Source organism: Pseudorca crassidens, chromosome X (assembly GCF_039906515.1).
Source record: "Pseudorca crassidens isolate mPseCra1 chromosome X, mPseCra1.hap1, whole genome shotgun sequence".
NCBI classification, from domain to species: domain Eukaryota; kingdom Metazoa; phylum Chordata; class Mammalia; order Artiodactyla; family Delphinidae; genus Pseudorca; species Pseudorca crassidens.
The window spans coordinates 124,387,496-124,397,076 of NC_090317.1; the positions used below are offsets into that span (position 1 = coordinate 124,387,496).

Consider the following 9,581-nt stretch of genomic DNA (forward strand, 5'->3'; position numbering starts at 1 on the left):
CAACGAAGATCCAATGCAGCCAAAAATATAAATAAATAAGAATGCAGATTGATGATGATAGTAGGTTAGGTCATAAAAGGCAAAGCCCCAGAATGTATAAAGGCATAGTATGCAAGGAGAAGGACTCTAATATAAAAAATATCAACAGATGTAATCTCTTTGACTTTCCTTTTAATACTTGCCATATTTTCCAAAATTTTGACAATGAAAATAGATAAACCTTCTTTCAAAACTGGAATTAAAAATGGAATTTTATTATTTTTAAGAATAATCTGGGGCTTCCCTGGTGGCGCAGTGGTTGAGAGTCCGCCTGCCGATGCAGGGGACACGGGTTCGTGCCCCGGTCTGGGAAGATCCCACATGCCCGGAGCGGCTGGGCCCGTGAGCCATGGCCGCTGAGCCTGCGCGTCCGGAGCCTGTGCTCCGCAACAGGAGAGGCCACAGCAGTGAGAGGTCTGCGTACCGCAAAAAAGAATAATCTGCTTAATTGTTACTTCCTCCATGAAGTCTTTACCATCTCCCTCAGGCAGCATCAATTACTCCTTCTGTTGGCAACATGATATGTATCAGTCAGCTCTTGCCAAAGTAATACTGCCTAAGAAATCACCCAAATCTCAATGATGTACAACTACAAGCCTTTATTGCTCACTTTTGGATCTGCAGGGTGGCTAGGTGAGGGGTACAGTGCTTTGCTTCAGGCAGGGTTTGACTGGGCGTCTGATCTTCTCCTGATATGGCTTCTCCTAGAAGAGATGAGAGCAAACACATGATGCCTCTCAAAGCTGAGGCTCACAACTGGCTCATAGTCCTTTATACCCACATTCCATGGCCCAAACAAGACACATGCCAAGGTCACGTCAATGGGGCAGAATGAGCCCTCCCATGGAGATTGGTGGGGGTAGGAGGCTACATACTTGCTGAACAATAATTTAATCTACCACATGAGAGAAGAAAAAACACGGTTTGGGGGTCTTTAAAACTTGGCTTTGGAAGCTGGCTGGACCACTTCAGGGCCAAGTGCTTTGGGGCAATTTATTTAAGCCCCGATTCCCCTTTTGTTAACTGGAGATTACAAAATGCTTGGAAGAGGGGTTGTGACCTTTGAACATGATAGCTGTGTGGTGACCATGGACATGCACCAGCCAGAGCTCCTTCTAGAGAATCTGCTGCTGGGAGCCTAAGTGTTTCACAGCCTCAGCTCTGGATCCTCCCGTGGGTTTGCACTGAGGCTGTGCTTCCCCTAGGCTGCAAGCGGGCGACAATGAAGCACAGCAGAGACACCCTTTCAGGCCCACTGCTGGGGGACAAGAGACTCCTCTGACGGGAGATGAGCTTGAAGACGACCCATTGATATGGCCCAAGACTTCATAGACTGCACCTCAGTCTCCCCAGCGCGCCTGCTCCCTTCCCTGCCTCCTCTCACCGGCATCAGACCTGTACCGCAGCCGGAAGACCCCCCTGACCTGCTACTCTTTCCTCCACTCCGTCCTGCACAGGGGTTTCCCCAATATGCCTCTAGCACTCTTAACTGATCATTTCCTCTTGGCTTCCGCTCCGTGGAGGACCTCGACTGACACAGACTATCAAGTACCTAGAAAAGGGCCTAAGAAAAACTATGAACTCAATATATCTTTTTTTTTTTTTTTTGCGGTACGCAGGCCTCTCACTGTTGAGGCCTCTCCCGTTGCGGAGCACAGGCTCCGGACGCGCAGGCTCAGCGGCCATGACTCACGGGCCCAGCCGCTCCGCGGCATGTGGGATCCTCCTGGACCGGGGCACGAACCCGTGTCCCCTGCATCGGCAGGTGGGCTCTCAACCACTGCACCACCAGGGAAGCCCAATATATCTTGTTTTTCAAAAAAATTTTTTAACATCTTTATTGGAGTATAATTGCTTTACAACGGTGTGTTAGTTTCTGCTTTATAACAAACTAGATCAGCTATACATATACACATATCCCCATATCTCCTCCCTCTTGCATCTTCCTCCCACCCTCCCTAACTCACCCCTCTAGGTGGTCACAAAGCACAGAGCTGATCTCCCTGTGCTATGAGGCTGCTTCCCACTAGCTACCTATTTTACATTTGGTAGTATATATAAGTCCATGCCACTCTCTCATCTCGTTCCAGCTTACCCTTCCCCCTCCCCATGTCCTCAAGTCCATTCTCTACATCTGCGTCTTTATTCCTGTCCTGCCCATAGGTTCCTCAGAACCTTTTTTTTTCTTAGATTCCATATATATGTGCTAACACACGGTATTTGTTTTTCTCTTTCTGACTTACTTCACTCTGTATGACAGACTCTAGGTCCATCCACCTCACTACAAACAACTCAATTTTGTTTCTTTTTATGGCTGAGTAATATGCCATTGTATATATGTGCCACATCTTCTTTATCCATTCATCTGTTGATGGACACTTAGGTTGCTTCCATGTCCTGGCTATTGTAAATAGAGCTGCAATGAACATTGTGGTACATGACTCTTTTTGGATTATAGTTTTCTCAGGGTATATGCCCAGTAGTGGGATTGCTGGGTCCTATGGTAGTTCTAGTTTTAGTTTTTTAAGGAACCTCCATACTGTTCTCCATAGCGGCTGTATCAATTTACATTCCCACCAACAGTGCAAGAGGGTTCCCTTTTCTCCACACCCTCTCCAGCATTTATCGTTTGTAGGTTTTTTGATGATGGCCATTCTGACAGGTGTGAGGTGATACCTCATTGTAGTTTTGACTTGCATTTCTCTAATGATTAGTGATGTTGAACATCCTTTCCTGTGTTTGTTGGCAATCTGTATATCTTCTTTGGAGAAATGGCTATTTAGGTCTTCTGCCCATTTTTGGATTGGGTTGTTTGTTTTTTAGATATTGAGCTGCATGAGCTGCCTGTAAATTTTGGAGATTAACCCTTTGTCAGGTGCTTCATTTGCAAATATTTTCTCCCATTCTGAGGGCTGTCTTTTCATCTTGTTTATGGTTGCCTTTGCTGTGCAAAAGCTTTGAAGTTTCATTAGGTCCCATTTGTTTGTTTTTATTTCCATTTCTCTAGGAGGTGGGTCAAAAAGAATCTTGCTGTGATTTATGTCAGAGTATTCTGCCTATGCTTTCCTCTAAGAGTTTGACAGTGTCTGGACTTACATTTAGGTTTTTAATCCATTTGGAGTTTATTTTTGTGTATGGTGTTAGGGAGTGTTCTAATTTCATTCTTTTACATGTAGCTGTCTGGTTTGCCCAGCACCAATTGCTGAAGAGGCTGTCTTTTCTCCATTGTATATTCTTGCCTCCTTTATCAAAAATAAGGGGACGATATGTGTGTGGGTTTACCTCTGGGCTTTCTATCCTGTTCCATTGATCTCTATTTCTGTTTTTGTGCCAGTACCATACTGTCTTGATTACTGTAGCTCTGTAGTACAGTATGAAGTCTGGGAGCCTAATTCCTCCAGCTCCGTTTTTCTTTCTCAAGATTGCTTTGGCTATTCGGGGTCTTTTGTGTTTCCATACAAATTGTGAAATTTTTTGTTCTAGTTCTGTGAAAAATGCCATTAGTAGTTTGATAGGGATTGCACTGAATATGTAGATTGCTTTGGGTAGTAGAGTCATTTTCACAATGTTGATTCTTCTAATCCAAGAACATTGTATATCTCTCCATCTGTTTGTATCATCTTTAATTTATGTCATCAGTGTTTTATAGTTTTATTCATACAGGTCTTTTGTCTCCCTAGGTAGGTTTATTCCTAGGTATTTTATTCTTTTTGTTGCAATGGTAAATCGGACTGTTTCCTTAATTCTCTCTCAGATTTTTCATCATTAGTGTATAGGGATTCAAGAGATTTCTGGGGCTTCCCTGTTGGCGCAGTGGTTGAGAGTCTGCCTGCTGATGCAGGGGACGTGGGTTCGTGCCCCGGTCTGGGAAGATCCACATGCCGTGGAGCTGCTGGGCCCGTGAGCCATGGCTGCTGAACCTGCGCATCCAGAGCCTGCACATCCGGAGCCTGTGCTCCGCAACAGGAGAGGCCACAACAGTGAGAGGCCCGCACACCGCAAAAAAAAAAAAAAAAGAGAGAGATTTATGTGCATTAATTTTGTATCCTGCTACTTGACCAAATTCATTGATTAGCTCTAGTAGTTTTCTGGTGGCATCGTTAGGATTCTCTATGTATAGTATCATGTCATCTGCAAACAGTGACAGTTTTACTTCTTCGTTTCCAATTGGGAATGTCATCTGCAAACAGTGACAGTTTTACTTCTTCGTTTCCAATTTTAATTCTTTTTCTTCTCTGATTGCCATGCCTAGGACTTCCGAAACTATGTTGAATAATAGTGGTGAGAGTGGACATCCTTTGTCTCATTCCTGATCTTAGAAGAAATGCTTTCAGTTTTTCACCATTGAGAATGATGTTTGCTGTGGGTCTGTCATATATGGCCTTTATTATGTTGAGGTAGGTTCCCTCTATGCCCACTTTCTGGAGAGATTTTACCATAAAAGCATCTCCTCTTGAGTAAACGTCTGCAAAAATACCAATCAAGAGATGATGGCCCAACTAATAATAAGATTCAATTCTGCATTTTGCTGGTGTCCAGTTAAGAGATGATGTGAGTAAGGCCCACCATCACCTCTTCATTTGATATTATAAAGACTGGTGATAAATAATGAATTAGAAATACATGTATTACCTGAATCCCCAGGAAAATTCCATCAAATTTATGAGGCCCAGGCTTCCCTGGTGGCGCAGTGGTTGAGAGTCTGCCTGCCGATGCAGGGGACACGGGTTTGTGCCCCGGTCTGGGAAGATCCCACATGCCGCAGAGTGGCTGGGCCCGTGAGCCATGGCTGCTGAGCCTGCGCGTCTGGAGCCTGTGCTCTGCAACGGGAGAGGCCACAACAGTGAGAGGCCCGCGTACCCCCCCCCCAAAAAAAAATGAGGCCCATCAAATCTACCCAGAAACTTGTAAGAGTTCAATGTCAACACCCTAGTTAGAGACACAATCCTGTCTTTGACAAGATAACTGCACAAAGCCATCGTAAACAAAAAAGTGATGAACAAAATGAAAACCGACCTGGATACCTACATATCCTTCTGTCATTACTAAGGAAAAACACACGTTATATTTAATCTCTAAAATCATAAGGGCTAATGCTTACTAGCATTGGTTGGGACAACATTTCTTACCTGAACACCTGCAAAAAAGGATGGCAACACAACAGTTAGGAACAATATCCACACTTCCCTAGATATCTGAAGATCAGATCATCTGTTGTGTGCAAAAGGCCCACCTTATCACTTATCTGGATGCAAGCCATGTCCCTTTAATATCATTATGAGGTTCATCATGACCTCTCAACAGGAAACTGGAAAACACATTGTGACGAATGTGTCTATGGACCCACCTTTACTACCTGGACCCTGAAGATAACCCTGTCACCACCCCCTGTCACCACCACTTTTGCAGGATTCATCAAATCTACCTGGAATCTTGCAGTAACTCCAAGGTCTAGGCCATTGCTAGGCACGGCATTACCTCTTGGATGCTCACCTGCAAGAGAAAACCATGATTACTACTGTGACACGCAGCTATATGAGAATTACCTGGATATCTGCAAGTCTCTCAACAATTAAACAAACATAAATCTTTTATAAAATATAAAACAGGAGGATAACATGGTTTCCAGAATTGGTGAGACACTATCAATTCTTACCTGAAAACCTAGCCCCCAAAATGCCCTGGCAAAACAGGAACAAATATCACTTACTTAAGCATATGAAGACTGGACGGTCTCTGATGGGGTGAAAGTGCCTATCATCACTTACCTGGATAACAGAAATGTCTCTGAAAACAACCACTGTCATGTTCACCACAATCTCTTGACATGAACCTGAAAAAGGTATTATGATATATGTGTAAAAGGACACAACTTGTTCTAACATGACACCTGCAAAGAACGTTCACTACTTTCATCATTATGAGAACATCAGCTCTAACTGAATACTGGCAGTAAGCCAAGTTAGGAATATTCTCAGGTAAGCTGACATTTCTTAAGGGAACACAGGCAAAATTTCCATGGTCACTACCATGGCTGCGGCCATCATGCTAATTACATGGTTATGTGAAATTACTCAACATTCACAGAGAAAGACAAAAAGTTTCTTTAAAATATAATAAATGAAAACTCCTGGTTTCTAGAACTGGTAAGGGATCCATCATTTCCTATCTGAACGCCTGCAAGGAAATCATGGTAACAAGCGTGAGGGATATCATCATCACTTACCTGGCTACCTGGAGATCAGAAAGCCTGTGCTGTGGTTGAGGCCCATACCGTCACTTACCTGCATCCCAGCCATGTCCCCCATCCACGACCAATGTTAGTTCATTGTGATCTCTTGAAGGAAATCTGAAAGACATGTTTTGAAACATTTGTTAGGGGCACAGTTTTTTCTACCAGGACACCTGCAAATAATCTTGGTCACTTAATCGTTAGGAGATATATCAACTTTACCTGGATACTTACAGTAATCCAAGGTCAACGCCAAGGTTGGAAAACTGTCATTTCTTGACTGGACACCTGTACAAATCCTATGGGTAGTACTGTGGTGGGGAAAATCATGATAAACACCTGTATACCTGTAACCCTTGAGCATTCCTAGTGTTAAACATAAATTTTCCCTAACATATAAAAAGTGAAAACTCATAGTCTCTAGATTTGCTAAAGACTACCTGTTCATTTCTTACCTGAACACCTGCAACAAAGTCACGGTGACAAGCAGCACTGACACCCTTCATCACTTACCTACATACAGGAAGACTGGATGGTTTAGGCCCACGCCATCACTTATCTCAACACCAGCGATGTCCCGCCATCAACTGCCATAGAGAGGCTTGCGGCCTGATCTCTTGACAAGCCCTGAAAAACACAGTGTGAAAAATGTGCTTGGTACAGTGTCTCGTTCTACCTGTGCACCTGCAAATTCCCTCATCATCTGTATCACTTTGGGACCATTCAACATTACTTGGATACTTGGAGAACTCTGAGGTCAAACCCTAGTAACACACACCTTCCTCCCATGAACAGCTACTTGCAAATATCCCATGGTTAATGACGCAGTTAGAACAATATGACAAACTACCTGGATGCTTGCAATCTGTCTACCACTACAAGTGAGAAATACACGTTATCTCTGTACAAGAATACAGTAAAAATTACCACTTGCTAGTATTACTAGGGACAAATTAATTTAGCTTATACTTGCCAAAAAACAAGGTAAATATCAGATAATTACACAGATATCTGAAAATAAGCAGCCCTCTAATAAGTTCATGTCACATCTCATACCTATGTACCACCAAAGACCTGAACAGAATACCTGCAAAAAAAAAAATAGGGGAGCACAAGTATTAGGGACACCATCATCACTTACTCATATGTGTGAAGATCACATGATCTGGGCTGTGGTTTAGGCCCAAATTATCACTTACCTCAATACCTGCTATGTGCCTTGTTACCTGCTGTTGATAGATTCACTGTGATGTCTTTACATGAAGCTGAAAAAATTGTGTAAATTGTGTTTGGTATACATCTTATTCCACTGGGACACCCGCAAATTCCTTGTTCAATTCTATCATATCAAGACACATCAGCCTTCCATGGATAACTGGATATCCGAGATTAAACGTTAATAAGAGATACTTTCCTCTCTTGAAGGGAGGCCAGGAAAAATCCCAGGGTGAATAACTACCACTGATGGGCAGTATGAGAAACCACCTGGACATCCACTGATCCATCTAGCACTCTGTGTATATAAAACCCATAACCCCAGACTTCCCTGGTGGCACAGTGGTTGAGAGTCTGCCTGCCGATGCAGGGGACATGGGTTTGTGCCCCGGTCCGGGAGGATCCCACATGCCGCGGACCGGCTGGGCCCGTGAGCCATGGTTCTGAGCCTGTGCGTCCGGAGCCTGTGCTCCGCAACGGGAGAGGCCACCACAGTGAGAGGCCCGCGTACCGCAAAAAAAAAAAAAAAAAACCCATAACCCCTAAACAAGAATACAGTCAAATATCCTGCTTACTGGTATTGTTGGGGTGAATTTAATTTCTGAACTGCATACGTGCCAAAGCCACACTTAAAGTACAGTCTTGAAAGCACCACCATTCACACATATGAAAATAAGAAGCTTTCTAATGAGCTAAAGTCACATAACCTAATACCTGCATATTAGGAAAGGACTTAAGAGAACACTTGCAAAACGACAGGGTAACACTGTGTTAGGGAAATCATATTCATTTACCCAGATATCTGAAGATCACATGGCCTGTCGCCTGCAAAAGGCCCACACTATCACTTACTTAGATAAAAGCCATGTCCCTTTAATGATCATTAAGAAGTTCACCATGATCCCTACACAGGAACCTGGAAAACACATTGTGACAAATGTGCCTATGGACACAAATTTATTTACTACCTGGACCCTGAAGATAACCCTGTCATGACCATCACTGCAGGACTCAGCAAATCTACTTGGAATCTTGCTATACTCCAAGGCCTAGGCCACTGTTACACAGACCATTATCTCCTGCATTTACACCTGCATGGAACCTTGGTTAGTACTTGTAGCTCTATGAGGATTACATGGATATCTGTCACTCAACAATCAGATGGTTAAATATCAAGTTTTCTAAAATATAAAACTATAGGATAACATGGTTGCTAGATTTGTAAGGTGTCTACAATTTCTTACCTGAATACCTGCAAAAAAAGTCATGATAACAAGAAGCGTGAAGACACATCAGCATTACCTAGATATGTGAATGTTGATCGTCTGTGTTGTGGTTTATACCCACATCATCCCTTACCTCCACAGCAACACGCTGCAACGTTCACTACCACTGATGCACTTACTGTGATGTGTTATCCTGAATCTGCAAAACAAATTGCAGTAAATGTATTTGGTACACATGTCATTCTACCTCTACACCCCCAGATTCCCTTGGTCACTTCTGGTATGATTTTGGTACCCATCAACACTACCTGGACACTGGCCTGCAGACACTGGGGTCAAACCCCAGGAAGAGACGCCTTCTTCTCAGAAGGGCTCCCTGCAATAATCCCTGAGCTAGTAATGCTGTGATGCCAACATGATAAATTACAAGAATCCCTGCACATGCATCTTTCAGCAGTAGTTAAGTACATGTTACCTCTAAAGAAGAACATAAGAATCTTACGAGTATTATTAGGGACGTATGAACTTCGCAACCACATATATGACAAAAACTAGGTAAATTTAAGAGTCTCAAAAACATTAATTTTGTAAATACTGATATTGGGAATGTCTCTGAGTTATTGTCACGTCATCTCATACCTGTTCACCATCAAAGACCTTAACAGGATCCCTGCAGAAAACCATGGTAACACTGTGTGAAGGGACCGCATGCTCACTTACCTAGGTGTCTGAGGTCAAATGACCTGTACTGGGGTAAAATCCACTTTATCAAATACCTGTCAACTAACAAGGTCCCATTCATGAGCACTGTTACGTCCACTGTGGTATCAGAACTGCTGGAACATGTAAAATCATACATGTCAAGTGTG

At 43.2% G+C, this 9,581-nt stretch overlaps 1 long non-coding RNA gene across 2 annotated transcripts; it reads right to left on the bottom strand.

Moving 5' to 3' along the window:
* Positions 1–282: 282 nt before the first annotated feature.
* LOC137216380 (uncharacterized) lies at positions 283–7,888 on the bottom strand. 2 transcript variants are annotated; one of them, XR_010939750.1, is made up of 4 exons: positions 6,324–7,888; positions 5,465–5,872; positions 4,672–4,859; positions 283–743 (listed from the first exon to the last, which is right to left on the bottom strand). It is a non-coding gene; the product is annotated as an uncharacterized lncRNA (long non-coding RNA). The 2 variants fall into 2 exon arrangements; XR_010939749.1 differs by having other exon boundaries at positions 5,465–7,888.
* Between the last annotated feature and the right edge of the window lie 1,693 nt (positions 7,889–9,581).